The following is an 18,352-nucleotide window of genomic DNA, read 5'->3' as shown; positions in this document are numbered from 1 at the left end:
TTAACAGACTTCAAACCACTTATTAAAATTATTCCAGACAAGCTGTCAATCTGCGTACTTGTCGCTTTAAAAATCATATCTTGAGCTCTGGAACTAAAAATCCAGTTCTGTGAATTTTCCCTGAAACTAGACTCATATTCCCATCTACATATTTTTTTCTAGAATTTTTGGTCTGGCCAATTAGTACAGTTTATTAGTCAAAGTCTCCCATGTTACAGGGATCGACTACACTGACCTTTGCGCATTACGACCTGGATATCTCCCTCCACAGAGCTTCAATACTGATGCCGTTTGTTTCTATAGAAACTAGACTCAGAGAGGAATCTATCCATATATGGTATGACTCCTAATTGTCTCTGGTTAATTTATAATGAATTTCCAAAGTCGGAGCAGGGAATCCAGAAACCGTTCTGGCCCTGTCCCACGAGAACCTGATTATCTCTTAACATACTGTCCATATGATCTTTTCGTTACTTCTATATGAAAATAGACTCATCGAACTTAAATTACATAATTTATTCATCAATTAATTCCACTCCTACTATTTTTAGTGATTTTCAATCTCATGTCACTGCTGCTGCCAGCATCTGTTACGAAAGCAACTATGCCCACTTCGTGTTTACTCATTGATCTAACTAATAATTCATCATGCATATCACAAATTATGATCATGACTAACCATGCCAAAGGCTAATCATTGTCAAACTTCCCCCTACTACACTATTGCCATATCATGAATTTTAACACCAAAATAATCAACCATGACGTATGGCATAAAAAGGTCGAATTATCAAGATTTACGACCTAACGTTATGAATCCAAACCCAACCGAACATTTATGCCATTTTCGCATGGCTAAAAGATTACATACTAAAGTTCAAACACAACATAATAGCCTATACATGCCGAAATGTTCTCCTAAGCCAACTAAGAAGGAAGTACCAAAACTTGCTATCCGGTGTGATGACTTCGATGACGGCCCGACCACGCAAAAAGAGACGAGTCCAAGAAACCTAGAATAGGTGACAAGGAAACACCGAGTGAGTTTATAACTCAGTAAGTCATAAGCAATACACTACCATCCATTAATAACATTATCACAAGAGGAAACAAAATGGAACGAGGCTAGTTACTCCATCCATACCGAACCATACCATAGTTCCTCCGACCTATCGGTTCAATCTCATACCAAATCATGCATTCACATTCCATATACTCATCAATAGAATATTCGAGGCATTTTCATAAATCATTTTATTTTCGTTACAATCATACAACTAAACGGCCTTTCACCCATTCCACGATAAATCTTATGTACGTGACTTCAAGTATATTTGTCACATAGGTTCAACTTACCAAGCTCAACTCCAAATATAAACATAGCACCTATTAGCCATGAACTCAAGATACTTACCCGATCCGCTGTCCGTGATCGACTCAATAGTGTCGCACACTTAGTGTCCATAATAATTCAAGAATATATATTAAGTCCGCACACTCAGTGCTATATAATCAACTCGCACACTTAGTGCTACATAATCAAACTCGCACACTTAGTGCTACATAGTCAACTCGCACACTTAGTGCTACATAGTCAAACTCGCACACTTAGTGCTACATAGTCAATTCGCACACTTAGTGCTGCACAATTTAAACCCGCACACTTAGCGCCAATCTCATGGTCATAAATGTTTATACCCGCACATTTAGTGTCGAGATCAACAACTCAATACATCTCACCTCTTTCTTTTCATTCAACACTTTCATCATCACATACGTACATGCATATATATATATTTATTCATTCCATTCAGCATCATTACATAAACGTTATGACCATTTGAATTAATACCAACTATATGCTTAATGACTTACTTGTGTTGGGTCAGATGGTTCCAACTCGGCTACTCGATGATCTTTTCTTTGCCTTTGCTCGATTCTCCTCCTCTAACTCCTTGAGCTTAATCAATAAATCAATTAGTTTAACCATCTTGCTAAACATTCATAATTCAATTACACATGCATATGTATGTTTGTATATTTGGCAACCATCCTCACTAATTACCCATTTAGTCGATTACACACATAATTAAAGGTAACATCACGAATGGCATACTTATGTATATATATATGTATATATATACTTCAGAATGGGCATCACAATTAGATTTAACACCACCTTCATACTCAATTAGATGGCCGAATGCATGTGTATATGCACAATGTCAACTATAACATCATGTAAATCCACATATACTACATTTCTTATGTTCCACATCTTAATGCCCATTATACATAATCAAATTTAACATCATCTATATATTTACTCATATGGCCGAATATACATACCCCCATATAATATCATTTTCATTCCATTTAACACTTAATTTCCACCACATAAACACTTGGCCTATTTTGCTAGCACACAAGCCTATGACCGAATGTCCTTGACCTCTAGTCACCTAGATTTTTATTCTTTAAGCCTCATCCAACTCATATTTTTCATTGACAACCTCCTTAACTTCAATTTATTCACATCTTTAATCATGCTACATTCGACCATTATTTAACAATAATTCATGCATCCTTTTTATTAAACACTCAAAATCAACCATCTTCATACCTCATCACCAAAGACATCAAAATACCAACCAAGAATGTAACATTCATGGCCGAATATCATCTCCATCAATTAACAAAATTTGAACCATGGCTAGGTAGATTTTCACTTACAACTTAAAATATACATGAATCTCAAAGAATAATATCAAACATACCTCAATCTAGTTACATGCATGGCCAAACCTCTTAGAAACTTTTCCCCTAGGCACCGAATATTCAAGAGCTTCTTAATCAACTTGAAGATGACCAAATGCCTTAACTTCACTTTCTTCTTTTTCTTTCTTTAGGTACGGCTATTGTGGTAAGGAAAAGGATGAACACTCCTTCTTCCTCCCTTATTTTATTCATCCTTTTTTTTCTTTTTAATTCACTTCTTTTATTTATTCTAATCTACTTACCAATATTAAATAATAAACAACATAAACTTGGAGGAATGGAACCATGCTTGGCCGGCCACTTATCAAGAATTGGGCACTTTGACATGCAAACCCAAACTTTCCTATTTTAATACTATTTGGTCCTTACTTATTTACCTATCATAATTTTCTAAGTCTCTCAACTAGATCCTTTCAAGCAAAATTCACATTCCTAATACAAAATTGAAACATCAAATTTTTATACAAGTACTATCACACATATAAGATATGCAAATAAAATTTTAACTAAATTTTGTGACTCGATTTTGTGGTCCCGGAACCACTTCCCGACTAGGGTCAATTTTGGGCTGTTACATCCTCACTACAGGAATGGCATCCTCCAGTCTAATTATCATCGAGATTCAAATTTAAGAAGAGCTACTAAATCACTAACATAGATCAACAATATCAGCCAGCTACAACGAAGACACAGAAGGGTCCAAGAGAATGGTGTTGGACTCTTAATGATACGGTGCTAGTGTCGAGTACAGTGAACCAAGCACTGAATACGGATCTAACCCTTTCGGCTCTATCAATGAAAGTTGCTCGAATCAACCAGGAAATGAAACCCTTTCTAGCTCGAGCAATGAGAGATCAGACCAGCCAGGAAATGGAAACGGTAAGGATGAAGAAGAACAGCTAAAGGTGTAACTCAAATTTCAATCTCTTTTATAATGCCTCATTTTTTTTTGTAAACTTCCCATTGGCATGCTTTTGAATGAGACAACACAAATTTTCATTTAATTTGATTTTGTATTTATAAGGGAGAAACAAGAAAACAATGGATACGCTTTGGTTGATTCTTTTATTTGTTTCAAAATTTGGATCTATCTTTGATTTGACACATATCATATTATCACTAGTATATGTATAGATGCATGCATGGGTATCTATACACAAATATATAGGTTAAAGTATTGGAAATGTCCCTATATTATAGGGACTGGATCAAATTAGTCCCTCTATTATTAAATAGATCAATTTAATTCCTATACTATTGAAAAGAATCAAGTCCAAAATGTAACAAAACTAACATTTATTATATAAAAATTATCTTGAAAATTTATTTTTTCCAATTGCATCTCCATTCCAAATAAATTCATTTATAGAACTATAAAAACTTTATAAATATTAACTCTATTTAAGTTTAGCCTTATTTGATTCTTTTTAATTGTAGAGGGACTAATTTGATAGTTCCCAATAATAAAGGGGTCTCTCAGGTACATTCACCCAAACATATATGAATAATGAAACTTGCTACTAATTCTACATATATGATTTCAAGGTTAAACTTGTGTAGTGCTTGCTACTATCAAAACTTTCAAAAGGTATAACAGTACAGATAAAAAATTAGTGAAAAGAGAAACTAACTTAGAAAAAAGTCTTATCCTTTAACTATAGATTGGCTAACCGACCTGACATTGATTGCCTTCGCCTCCTTCATTTTTGTCGAATCCGCCATATGCTGAAGAATAGTACAAAGCCTGAAGAACAACAGAGATATTAATCAAATACAAGGCCAAAAATGCAAAGAAGATTTACATCAACATCTTTATGTGTGTCTATAAAAGATGTTCACCAACCTGTAATTGCGATAACTGCAGGTACAAGCCACTGACTAGCAACTAGTTCAGGCACATCGAGCTGCGAAAATAAGAAGTAAGTTTTATCAGTCTTCGGGTTCAATATATAAAAAGAATGAATCTGTTTAGATAGAGTTTTATGCTTCTTACCTCACCCAAGTACCTGTTTCCGAAATAATCGCCCTTATTTTTCTCTGTAAACTTGGGACACAGAGAATTTGATGTATCGATAGTGGATTTAGGGATTTAGGATGAGGAAGAAGGGGGAAATAGAACTGGGGAAAAATGGGGGAAATGGCTGTAGCCTAAATGACGGAAAAGTAAAGAGGGATAAAAGTAATGTGTTAAACGATGAAGTTTTGAACAAAATAATTTAACATTAGCGGTGTTTATAACCTAGCGCCGCTAAAAACCATCTATTGCGGCGTTTAGCCTCAAAACGCCACTAATAATATAATAAAACGACGCCATTTTTGTTTTAACTGAAATCACCTTTAGCGGCGTTTATACCCTAGCGTCGCTAAAACGCACCTATTGCGGCGTTTAGCCCCAAAACGCCACTAATAATATAACAAAACGGCGCTGTTTTTGTTTTAACTGAAATCACCTTTAGCGGCGTTTATATCCTAGCGCCGCTAAAAACGCACCTATTGCGGCGTTTTGCGCAAAACGCCACTAACAAATCCAATAAAACGGCTCCGTTTTGTTTAATACATAATGATATTTTGCGGCATTTTTTTTATAAAAATGCCGCTATATCAAACCTTTTGTGGCTTTTCTAAATAAACGCCGCTTATTCCTTTTAAAATATATAAATTAAAAACAATATAAATTAAAAAACAATCACTTATATACTCAGAAAAATTTAAAATTATTTTAAATAATAGTAATTTGATTTTTTTATTTAAATAAATAATTTTTTAAAATTTAACTAATATTTCAAAGAATTACATAAAATTTGAAAACTTGAAAATTTTTTAAAATTTTAATTCTTTAAAAATTGAAATTATTTAATATATAGCTTAAAAAATAATCAGTTATATACCCAAATAAACTTTAAAATTATTTTAAATAATAGTATTTTAATTTTTTAACATATATATTTTCACACTAATTACCCTAAACCCCTAACCCATGTCCCTTAACCCTAAAACCCCTAACACCTAAATCTTAAACCCTAAACCTTATAACCCATAAATTCATAACTCTTAACCCCTAAACCCTAAGCCATAAAACATAAACTTTAAACTTCTACCCATTAATCTCTTACCCTTACCCCCTTATCATCTAAACTTTAAACGATTAAAGTTTAGCATATATTTTTATAATTTTGAAATGATTAAATAAAAAATTTTCCACTATACAAAGGGATGAAGTTCAATTTTACCTTTAAAATTTTTCTAAATTTCAAAAAACCGAAATGGAAAATTTTTCATTTTTAGAGGAGCAGATACCCTTTGAACCCCCTACTTATGCCCCTAAATATACATTAATTATAAGGTTTAGGATTTAATTAGTGAATATGATTCACTTGAGATTAACATACTATATACCCATGGCCATTAAACCTTAAACCATAAAACCCTATCTTAAACCCTAAACCCAAAAATAAATGTAATCAATATTAAGTACTTGTTTCCATAGTTTATTATGAACATAAACTGGTTTAGTGTTTTAGGGGTAATAGTTTAGTGTTTATGGGTTTACTGTTTTAGGAGTTATAGATTAGTGTTTCTGATTTTTTGAGGGGTTAGGACTTTAGGGGTTATGTGAGACTTTTAGTGGCATTTTGACCACAAACGGCACTATTGATCCTGTTTTTAGCGGCGCTTTACCAAAAGCGCCGCTAATGCTCCATTTTTTAGCGGTGTTTTACCAAAAGTGCCGCTAATGCTCCGTTTATTAGCAGCATTTTACCAAAAGCGCCGCTAATGTTCCATTTTTTAGCAGCGTTTTACCAAAAGCGCCGCTAATGCTCTGGTTTTTAGTGGCGTTTTTGATAAAACGCCGCTATTGCTCTGTGTTTTACAATTTTTGCGGTGTTTTTTGATAAAACGCCGCTAAAGCCCTATTTTTTTGTAGTGACAGGATCAGTGCGGAGACTCGGTGTACCACTCATTCAATGAAACATTTCCACATTATATCAATCACTTTAAACCAATTGAAATAATTTTGTTAAAGTTTCACGTTTTTGAAAAAGCCCAAATCCACAATAGAGTTTTACAACCTAGCTCTCATACCACTAAATATAACACCTCAAACCCGACCCAGATGTCATGACCGGATCTGGCGATATCACATTGAAGTGTTTTTTCTAAAAGCATAAATCCAAACTTTAGCCAGCCTCTTTGTATAATTTGAAAAGCCGATTGAAAGTCGTATTTGTTGATTAATTGTATGTTTAAAGTTTACTTATATTAAAATGTTATTAATTTTGTAAAACGGTTTTCATTCATGGAAGCTTTTAAATCTAGTTGTGATTTCGTGGTGTTTTTGAAACATTTGACTTTTGAAATCATGCGACTATCCTACTGCTAGCAGATATATATATCCAATGAATAAAATAAAAATAAAATACCCAATTAAAACTAAATACCCAAGAGTCCTTATTACATAAAGAAAACCCAAAATAAAACCAAAACGTAAATTAATAAAAGATAAGTAAAGCGAGTGGCAGTCTAGGTAAACGATCCGCCTAAGTCTGGGGATTACCTGCACAGTTAACGAATGGGTGAGTTTACGAAACTAACTGTGTAATCCCATAATAGCATCCAATCAGAGTAAACACATTTTGGGCCTAAGCCCTTGCAGTCTCAGTTAGGGCCTTAGCCCATTTCAGTAACAGTAGCAGTCTAGGCCTGAGCCCATTTCAGTATCAGTACAGTATGCAATCAGAAAATCCTACCCAATCCAGCCTCTACACACTATCTCCGTACCAACTCTACACACCATGTAGGGATAAAATCGACCCACCCAACCCTACACTCCAAGTAGCACCGGTTGCAGCACTAAACCAGTATTCGCAGCAGAGCTGCTACTAATAGGCTTATAGCCTTTCAGAACACTTTCTGGAAATCATATATCCCACCCCATGCAATGCAACATAATATAAATATATATATAGTACCCATGGCATGCTCAAACAGTCATACATCACATAGGGGTATATTAGACAATTACAAAAATAAGGGTCTAGGTACACTTCCGGCCCAGCAGTAGGTCCACAGTCATCTTGGGCGACCCGTGCAACCTTAATAGATAATCAGTGAAAATGGGCCCAAAGCCCATAACACGGCCCATGTGGGCCCACACGCCCGTGTGGCTCAATAAGCCCAAATATGGCCTTGGTCGTATTTACTACACAACCTAACCCAATAATTTCCATACATTCGTATGATTTACCCGTGTGTGCCTATGAGCCCGTGGGGCCCACACGGCCCATTTTGACCCAACGTGGCCCAGAACAGCCTAAGCCCATGAAATCACTCATGGTGGCCTCTACGATCAAACGCTCATGTTTATGTGTTCGAACCATCACACAAGCGAGCATACACTTGTGTAGTGTCAATCGTCGTAGTCTTTCGGCTTTTATCGATCTACGTTTTAAGCAGTGTGATTACACACCTGGTTGTGAAAACAAGTGAATTAGCCCACGTGCACTCCAACCTATTACAAAAAAAAAACTTTGGTTAAATATCTAACACACGTGTTACAAGAAACCCTAACCGAAACTTGTAATAGCCCGATTTAGACCCTAATCGAAATGGTAGTTTCGAGACCACGAATTCGAGTTAGAAAATATTTAAAAATTATTTTCTATGTTTATTATGTGTGAATTAATATTTGTGAAATTTTCGTTATTTAATTTTATCGTTTGAGTGTCCGATTAAATAAAAGGACTTATCGCGTAAAAGGAAAAGTTGGTGGTTAAATGTGCAAGTGCTTAATTGTTGTTTTCTTTATAAATGGAGGCATTTATAATGCAATTAGACCAAAGTTATGAGTGGTGGACGGTAATGACCTTAGATTATAATGATTTTATATTAAAATTAAAAGGTTAAAATTGTAAATGGAATAATATGTTATAAAATATCTTATAATAAACATAAAATAAGCCATATTCATATTACTTTCTTTTTTATTGCACCAAAAATAGAAACAAAAGAAAAGAAAAGGAGAAACCTAGGGTTCGACCATTTTTAAGCACAATCAAGGTATGTGTTTCCTCGGTTTTTGATAATTTCTATGTTTTTGATATCGTTGCTTCGAGTACTACAAAACTCATGCTTGAATTTTTTATTTTGGTTAATATTTGGAGCTATGCCATTGTTGAGAACTTGTGATTTTTGTTGTTTGATGATGAAATATGAAAGATATGTTTTAGATTAACATATTTTGTACTGGAGTTTTTGATGATTTTGAGTTATTAGGACTAAATTGAAAAAATGATAACTTGAGGGACTAAAATGTGAAATAAATTAAATATATGGATTGGTTTGAGAGTGGATAAAATTCACCTCAACATAGGTATGCTGAAATTTTGTGTATTTTGTGTTTTGTGCAGTATGGACTGAATTGTAAAAAGTGTAAAAGTCAGGGGTAAAATGGTAATTTGCCTATTTATGTGTATTTGGAATAAATTGAATGCAAATATATTTGAATGAGCTTAATTTGAATATGTTTAGATCAAGAACCAAAGAAATCAGATTTGGATCGGGGGAAAACGAAAGTCGTTGACTAGCTGCACTGTTCCGTTTTATATCGTCTGAGATTTTAGATCAAGTTATGAGCTTGGGGATCGTCAGAAAAGTTCATCACAGTATCTATTATTTCGGTATTTAATATATTGAACTTGAATTATGGCATGTATAGGGTAGTCTTAGAGATAGTTTATTTTGAAAGTGCATGTATATAAGCCACGCGAAAATGGCCTAACTTCCTAGCTTGAATTCAGTTTTGGTTCATCATGGTTTAATTCTATGTTGGTTATTATGCTAAGTGCCATGGATGAATGTATGGTAATTTTGGTAGGTAGTATATGCTTGAGGTGGTTGGTGATTTTAGATATACATGGGGATGGTTCAACCAAGGTTTTACATAGATAGAGGCATATGTGAATTTGTTTATCATATTGACTTATATTGGATGTGTATTTTGTCTTGTGAGTTAGCTTGGAAATAGTAAGGGATGTGCCTTTATATTCGGCTAATGAAGAATGAAACATATATATGCTATGACTTGATGTTTATGATTTGGTATTAAAAGGCCAAGTTGCTAGTCGAATGATTGATAATTATATGTCCTAAAAATATGTGGTAGCAAATTCAATTTCGGTGTGTGTTTACTTATTAGGAATGTGACTTGGTATTACCGTGACTGATTGAGGTTATATTTGGTAACCAAATAAAGGATTAGATAAGATGTGCAATATGAAGTTTTAAACTTGTTATTATGTAAGCAAATTAGGTATACAACGATATGTTAATTGTGATTAAAAGTCAGGTAGTAGATATAAAGAATTGTGCATGGTTTTGTTCTGACTTATTATTTGTTTTCGAAAGTGGTTCATGATAATATGGTGAAATGTATTTGAAATTGGTGAAACATGGTTACATCTTTGATGTGATGGTTGTATATTTATCATAATGTGATTTGCCATAAAGTTTTATTTGAATGTGATTAAATGCCTATATATATATGTATATATATTCAAATGAATGCATTAATTTGTATTAATATATGAAATATGTAAGTACATTTTAATCAATTCTTTTATGCCGCATAAATGAATGTAAAGCTTAGCATGAAAACTTGTTTTAAATGGTGTATAATATGTACATGCGCAGGACTTAAAAAAAATAAATATAAATTGGTTTGATATGCAATTAAAGAAGTTGATGATTTGTTATATGTTATATATATGTGTGTAATTTGTTTTTATATATATACTGAATTAAGTCTTAATTATGTCACCATATGAATGATATGAAATTTAAGATTTGATTCCAGACGATACTACGAGCATTGATGTGAAAAATATTTTGAATTGTAAAATGAAATACTTATTTGTAAAAACTGTGATATGATCAGTAATACTTCATAACCCTAGTCCGACGACGGATGTGGGTTAGGGGTGTTATATTTTATTAGTATCAGAACTATGGTTTAGTCGGTTCTAGGACTAACGTAGTGTGTGTGAGTCTAACTATACATGTCATATTATATACTGTGATAGTGTGATGACTTCTGACATTTGAAATATGTTTTTATATAGTAGATGGATCCCGATGCTACAGCTGATGATGTCGAGAGTGTAGCGCCTACTCCTACGCAAGGGACAGCGTTAGTTGATTCTCGACCAATTTCGAGTAGCCAAGAAGAAGAGCTAGACAAGGCTTTTACCAAATGATGAATGACTGGTTTACTTAGTATATCTGGACTAACCCGGCTGCATAACAACCTCCACCCCCGACTAATCATTCAGTAAGTCAAAGAAGTTTAGTCAGTTCAGTTAACGCCAAAGAAGTTCTTAGATGATTTTAGTCGTTTTAGAGCCACTTCGGGTTATACTAGACGGGATCAGAATAGACCACCTATGAGCTCGAGAGCTACCGTAGTAGCTAGTGTGGAGAATGTCAGATCAAATCAACCCAAGAGAAAACACTGTGGTAAACGACATACTAGCAGTTGCTGATTGCATGATCCGGCTTGTTTTTAATGTGGACCAACAGATCATTATATTTGAGATTGCCCAGGGTTAGGTGAAAAAAATTCAGCACAGAACACGAGATCGGGTAATACTGCAGCTCAGGGGAGACCATCCAAAAATGTGGGTAATGTGAGTGGCAGTCAAAGAGGAATTAAAGATACATCAAACAGATCTGAGGCTCGTGCACCTGCTAGAACCTATGCTATACGCGTACGCGAGGAGGCTTCATCCCCAGATGTCATTACTGGTACATTCACTCTCTATGATACTAATGTAATTGCATTGATTGATCCTAGTTCTATTCATTCTTATGTCTGTGAAACTTTAGTATTCAGCAAGACTCTGCCTGTTGAGTCTACTAAGTTTGTGGTTAAAGTGTCAAACCCTTGGGGCCAGTGTGTTATGGTTGACAAAGTATGTAAAAATTGCCCCTTGATGGTTCGAGATTCATGCTTTCTGGCTGATTTGATGTTGTTGCCGTTTGACGAGTTCGACATAATTTTGGGTATGGACTGGTTAACTTTGCATGATGCTATTGTAAACTGCAAGAGAAAAACTATTGATTTACGGAGCCAGAATGATGAGATTGTTCGGATTGAATCTAGTGATTTGAAAGGGTTACCAACAGTGATTTCTTCGATGTTAGCTCAGAAATATGTAAGAAAGGGCTGCGAAGCTTACTTTGCATATGTGCTTGATAGTAAAATGGCCGAAAGAACATTGAATCAGTACCTGTTGTGTGCGACTATCTGGATGTGTTTCCTGAAGAATTACTGGGTTTGCCACCTATTTAGGAGGAAGAATTTTGTATTGAGTTAATACTTAGGATGATTCCAATATCCATAGCTCCATACAGAATGGCACCTATAGAATTAAAAGAATTGAAAGCTCAGTTGCAACAGCTGATAGATAGAGGTTTCGCGCGACCGAGTTTCTCTCCTTGGGGTGCACCAGTACTGTTTGTGAAAAAGAAAGATGGAACTATAAGAATGTGCATTGATTATAGGCAACACAATAAGGTGACTATAAAGAATAAGTATCCGTTGTCACAGATTGATGATCTGTTTGATCAATTGAAAAGGGCTATAGTGTTTTCAAAGATAGATTTGAGATCAGGCTACTATTAGTTGGGAGTTAAAGATTCAGACGTAACAAAGACTGCTTTTCGAACGAGGTACAGACACTACGAGTTTTTAGTTATGCCATTCAGACTCACTAATGCACCTACTGATTTCATTGATTTGATGAATTGGATCTTTAGACCATATCTGGATCGGTTTGTGGTTGTGTTTATAGATGACATTTTGATCTACTCTCGTGATAAAGCTGAACATGCCGAACATTTGAGACTTGTGTTGCAGACTTTGCGAGATAAGCAGTTGTATGCAAAATTTAGTAAATGTGAGTTCTGGTTAAGTGAAGTCAGTTTTCTAGGTCATGTTGTATCAGCATCAGGAATTCAAGTTGATCCAAGCAAAATTTTAGCTATTCTCGATTGGAAACCTCCGAGAAATGTTTCTGAAGTTTAAAGTTTTCTAGGAATTGCTGATTATTATAGACGATTCGTAAAAGGCTTCTCTATGATTGCAGCCCCAATGACAAATGTAATGCCCCCTACCCGTATTCAACACCGAAACAGGGTACGAGGTATTACCAGAACATAACACATACCATTAAATAAAACCGAGACAAAAATATGGCATCCAATTAGATCATGAATCGTTATAACATATGCCTTTAACAATATTAGCCAACTTCAATGGCTTTTTACAATATAATCGGTCAAATACTATAACCAATATTTTAAACCTAGGCAATTATGACACGTAACAAAATAACTAAGCCTACTATACATGCCATAATTCAAAATGTTTAGTTCAAATACCAAAAGTATTGATAGTGCGGGCAGGCCTTCAACGATCTCTAACTCCTGTGCTAGCTGGATGACACTATAAGATAAAGAAAGAAAAGAAAGTAAGCTTATAGCTTAGTAAGTAAGTATATAAATAATAAATAAGGAATCTAATATGTTTACAAAATAACTCAATTATATCTATTTTTAATTTCACTATTTACTCCAATTTGATCAAACTGTCCCTCTTGCGTCATGTTCACTGAATAAATCATAACTCGAGTTACGAAACTCTAAATTCAAATCCGTAAAATTTTCCTGAAACAAGAATCATATTACTTCTTACTAAAATTTTTCTAGTATTTTTGGTCCAGCCAATTAGTACAGTTTATTAGTTAAAGTTTCCCCTGTTATACAGCCCGATTGATCTGACCTCTGTTCACTACGAATTAGTTTTCTCCCTGTACAAATACCAAATAGCCATGAAATTTGTTTAATTTAAAATTAACTCAATAAGTAATCTAGGCATATACATTATATTTCTTAATTACTTTTGTTCAATATTTAATGATTTTTCAAAGTTAGAACAGGGGATCACGTAGTCATTCTGAACAAGTCTCAGAAAAATATAAATATCTGAAAATATAGGATTCCTTTACTTGTTATGTTTCTTTTACATGAAAACAGACTCATTAATATTTAATTTCATATCTCATTCAGCCTCTAATTAAATTCCTACTATTTTTTGTGATTTTTCAAAATCACGTCTCTGCGACTGTCCAACAGTTTTATTATCAATTTTGATCTTTCACACTTTGGTTGCATTCTTTGCTTATCCTTAACAATTTTTCCAACTTCTAGTCACATATCGAGCTTATTACTCATACGTTATGCATGTGTATTCTTACACTTATCATTACAAGGTTATACATAATTTCGTTTAGTCGATTTTCCCGTTGAACACTTCGGATCGAGTCTCCGATACTTGGTGGTTTCAGCGCGTAGTTCCCATCACATAGTTCGGCTCTCTTGTACACATGGTGAACATGAACACTTAGTACCACCCATGTGACCTAGCCATTTTATCTCGTAGCTCTCTTGTCTACATGGTGTCCTTCACCTGGAACCACACATGCGACCTAGCTACATTTATCCCGTAGCTCTCTTGTCTACTTGGTATACATCCCGTATCAGACATGTGACCTAGCTACCACATAGTATCTCGTAGCTCTCTTGTACACATGATGTGCACTTGGCACCATACATGTGACCTAGCTACATACCATCTATATCTTTCGATTTCGAAGGTTCAACCAGGAAGTATTTCACTTTCTAATACTTATTTCCATTCTTCCAATAGTCGATTATGATTCAAAATCAGCTACAATATATAAAATATGCTGAAATATAAAAACATAAATAAAGATAATGTATTATTTACATACAAACTTACCTCGGTGCAAAATATGGAAATTTTGCAATTTAGTCCAAAATCTTTTCATTCCCCTGTTCGAGGTCGATTCCACGCCTTTCTTGATCTATAACAACACATTTAGCTCATTTAATACTCATACTATCTATTTCAATCCAAAAATCAAATTATGGAAAAATTACGTTTTTGCCCCCTAACTTTTACAAAATTATGATTTTGCCCCTAGGCTCAGAAATTTAATTTCAGCCCTTATTCTTATTTTTTGTGACATGCTAAACATTTTTCTCTTCTATGACAACATCAAATTCTCACTCTAACATGTACTTATGAACATTAGGTATTTTTACCGATTATGCCGTTTGCTCGTTTTCACTAAAAATCGCTTAGAAAAGATTGTTCTTGTAACTTCAAACATTCATATTATACCATCAAACATCAAAATACATGCATATCATTCATGGGTAAATTTTTAAACATAAACCCTAACTCAAAATAATGGTAGAAATAGGTAGACCGAGCTACGAGGATTTCAAAAATGTAAAGAACATTAAAAACGGGGCTTGAATGCACTTACTATAGAGCTTGAAAGCTTGGGAAAAACCCTAGCTATGGTGTTTATGAGAGTTTCGGCCAAGCTTGGTGAAGATGATACCAATTTTGGCTTTGTTTTCCCATTTTATTATTTTATTTACCAAATGACTAAATTGCCATTCATTAAAAACTATGGTGTTTTATCTTCCTTTAGGTATTTTTGTCCAAACAAGTATAATGGTCTAATTACTATTTAAGGACCTCTACTTAAAACCCCCATTTCAATCAAGTACTTTATGAACTAGAACACACATTTTTCACCTATTTCAATTTAGTCCTAAACATCAAATTAAACACCCAGTCATAAAATTTTCAACCTCGGATTCGTGGTTTTGAAACCACTGTTCCGTTTTGGCCCTAAATTGGGCTGTTAGAACTCCCCCCCTTTAGGGATTTTTGTCCCTGAAAATCCTACCAGTAAAGAGGTTTGGGTACTGTTTTCTCATGGCTTCCTCTGGTTCCCACATAGCTTCTTCTACTCTATGTCTTTGCCATAACACTTTCACTAGAGCTATGCTTTTCTTTCTTAACTGTCTCATTTCTTGAGCCAAAATCTTAATTGGTTTCTCATCATAGGTCAAGTCCGATCGAATCTCAATTACTGTTGGGGAAATCACATGTGAAGGATCAGAACGATAACGTCACAACATTGATACATGAAACACTTTATGAATTCTTTCTAACCCTGCCGGTAAAGCCAACCAATATGCCATTGGTCCAATCCTTTCATAATCTCGTACGGCCCAATAAAACGCGGACTCAACTTACCTTTTCGACCAAATCTCAGAATCTTCTTCCATGGTGACACCTTCAAGAACACTTTATCACCCACCTGAAATTCAATCTCTTTTCTTTTTAAATCTGCATATGACTTTTGTCGATCTGAAGCAGCTTTCAAGCAATTACGAATTACTTTTACTTTCTCCTTGGTTTCTTTAACTAGATCAACTCCGTGAATCTGTTTCTCACTAAGTTCGGTCCAATATAAAGGAGTCCGACACTTGCGACCATACAAGGCTTCGTATGGTGCCATCTGTATACTCGACTGAAAACTGTTATTGTAAGCAAATTCAACCAAAGGTAGATATTTCTCCCAACTGCCTTCAAATTCTAAAACACAACATCTAAGCATATCTTCGAGTACCTGGATTACTCTTTTGACTGACCATCTGTTTGTGGCTGAAACGCGGTACTAAAATTCCAATTTGTACCTAAAGCTTCTTGTAACTTTTTCCAGAATCTCGAGGTAAACCTCGAATCTCTATCTAATATTATAGACATAGGTACCGCGTGCAACCTCACAATTTCAGCAATATATAATTCAGCTAATTTATCAAGTGAGTAATCGGTACGTACCGGTATAAAGTGAGCCGACTTTGTCAACCTATCAACCACTACCCAGACAACATCCTTCTTTTTAAGAGTCAAAGGCAACCCGATTACAAAATGCATGGTAATCCTATCCCATTTCCACTTAGGTACCATCACCGGTTGGAGTAATCCTGAAGGCACTTGATGCTCAGCTTTTACTTGTTGACATATCAAACACTCGGTTACAAATTCAGAAATGTTCCTTTTCATGCTTGGCCACCAATATAACTTCTTTAAATCATTATACATTTTTTTGCTACCAGGGTGTAATGACAAACAGCCACTGTACACCTCATGTAATATTTTCTAAATCAATTCATCATTTTTCGGTATACGTATCCTATCTCGAAACATCAAACAGTCATCTGGTCCAACTCGAAAATCTGAGTCGTAATCGGATTCACACTGAGTTCTCTTGGTTCGCAACTCACTATCGTTCTTTTGAGCATCACAAATTAGTTGGAGAAATAACGGTTTAGCCCTCATCTCTGCCAAGATTGACCCATCATCAGACAATGCTAACCTTGTATTCATGGATCTCAAAGTAAAAAGAGATTTCCTACTCAAGGCATCAGCAACTACATTCGCTTTCCCCGGATGATAATCAATTAGTAGCTCATAATCTTTCAATAATTCAAGCCATCTCCACTGTCGCAGATTCAAATCCTTTTGATTCATCAAATACTTCAAACTTTTGTGATCAGTAAAAATTCGGCTTTTTTCACCATAGAAATAATGTCGCTAGATCTTCAAGGTAAAGACAATAGCGGCCAATTCCAAATCATGTGTAGGATAGTTCTTCTCACGTGGTTTTAACTGTCTCGAGGCATAAGGTACCACTTTACCCTCTTGCATCAGTACACATCCAAGGCCTGTCAATGATGAATCACTATAAATTACGAACTCCTTCCCTGGCTTAGGCTGTACTAAAATCGGTGCTTCAGTCAATCGTGCTTTCAACTTTTCAAAACTCTACTGACATTTATCAATCCATTCAAACTTAATATTCTTTTGCAGCAACTTAGTCATAGGAGAGGCAATCGTCGAAAATCCCTCGACAAAACGTCTATAATACTCGTTCAAGCGTAAAAAGCTTCTAACCTCGGATACATTCTTTGGCGGTTTCCAACCAACGATCGTGGAAATTTTGCTCGGATCCACCTGAATACCATCACCTGAGACTATATGTCCCAAAAATCTGACTTCACGAAGCCAGAACTCACTTTTGCTAAACTTAGCAAACAGTTTCTTTTCTCTCAAGATCTGCAATATGGTTCTCAAGTGTTCGGCGTGCTCAAACTCATCCCAAGAATAAATTAGGATGTCACCTATGAACACTACCACAAACTTATCCAAATATGGTTGAAAGATTCGGTTCATCAAGTCCATAAATATAGCTGGAGCATTTGTTAACCCGAAAGGCATCACAAGGAACTCATAATGTCCATTCCTTGTCCTAAAAGTGGTTTTCGGCACATATGAATCCTTAACTCTCAACTGGTAGTAACTGGACCTCAAATCGATCTTTGAAAACACTGTTACCCGCTTAAACTAATCAAATAAATCATCAATCCTCGGTAACGGGTACTTGTTCTTTATAGTCACCTTATTGAGCTGACGGTAATCAATGCAAAGCCTCATTGAGCGATCTTTCTTCTTTACGAACAATACAAGAGCACCTAGGGAGAGAAACTTAGTCTCACAAATCCCTTGTCTGTTAACTCTTGCAACTGAGCCTTCAATTCTTTTAATTCATTCGGAGCCATTCTATATGGA

General features: G+C 35.0%; 1 long non-coding RNA gene across 2 annotated transcripts in view; it reads right to left on the bottom strand.

The window, feature by feature from the left end:
• The window catches only part of LOC107961544 (uncharacterized), an 11,485-nt gene extending 6,634 nt beyond the window's left edge, over positions 1–4,851 (bottom strand). For both annotated transcript variants that reach the window (XR_005928591.1, XR_005928592.1), the window contains exons 1-3: positions 4,772–4,851; positions 4,622–4,682; positions 4,454–4,522 (exon numbers count right to left, since the gene is read on the bottom strand). This is a non-coding gene — a long non-coding RNA (uncharacterized lncRNA). The remainder of the gene's footprint in view (positions 1–4,453; positions 4,523–4,621; positions 4,683–4,771) is intronic.
• Between the last annotated feature and the right edge of the window lie 13,501 nt (positions 4,852–18,352).

Source organism: Gossypium hirsutum, chromosome A06 (assembly GCF_007990345.1).
Source record: "Gossypium hirsutum isolate 1008001.06 chromosome A06, Gossypium_hirsutum_v2.1, whole genome shotgun sequence".
NCBI classification, from domain to species: Eukaryota; Viridiplantae; Streptophyta; class Magnoliopsida; order Malvales; family Malvaceae; genus Gossypium; species Gossypium hirsutum.
The sequence above is the reverse complement of the archived record's forward strand: the minus strand, read 5'-3'. Positions and strand labels throughout refer to the sequence as shown.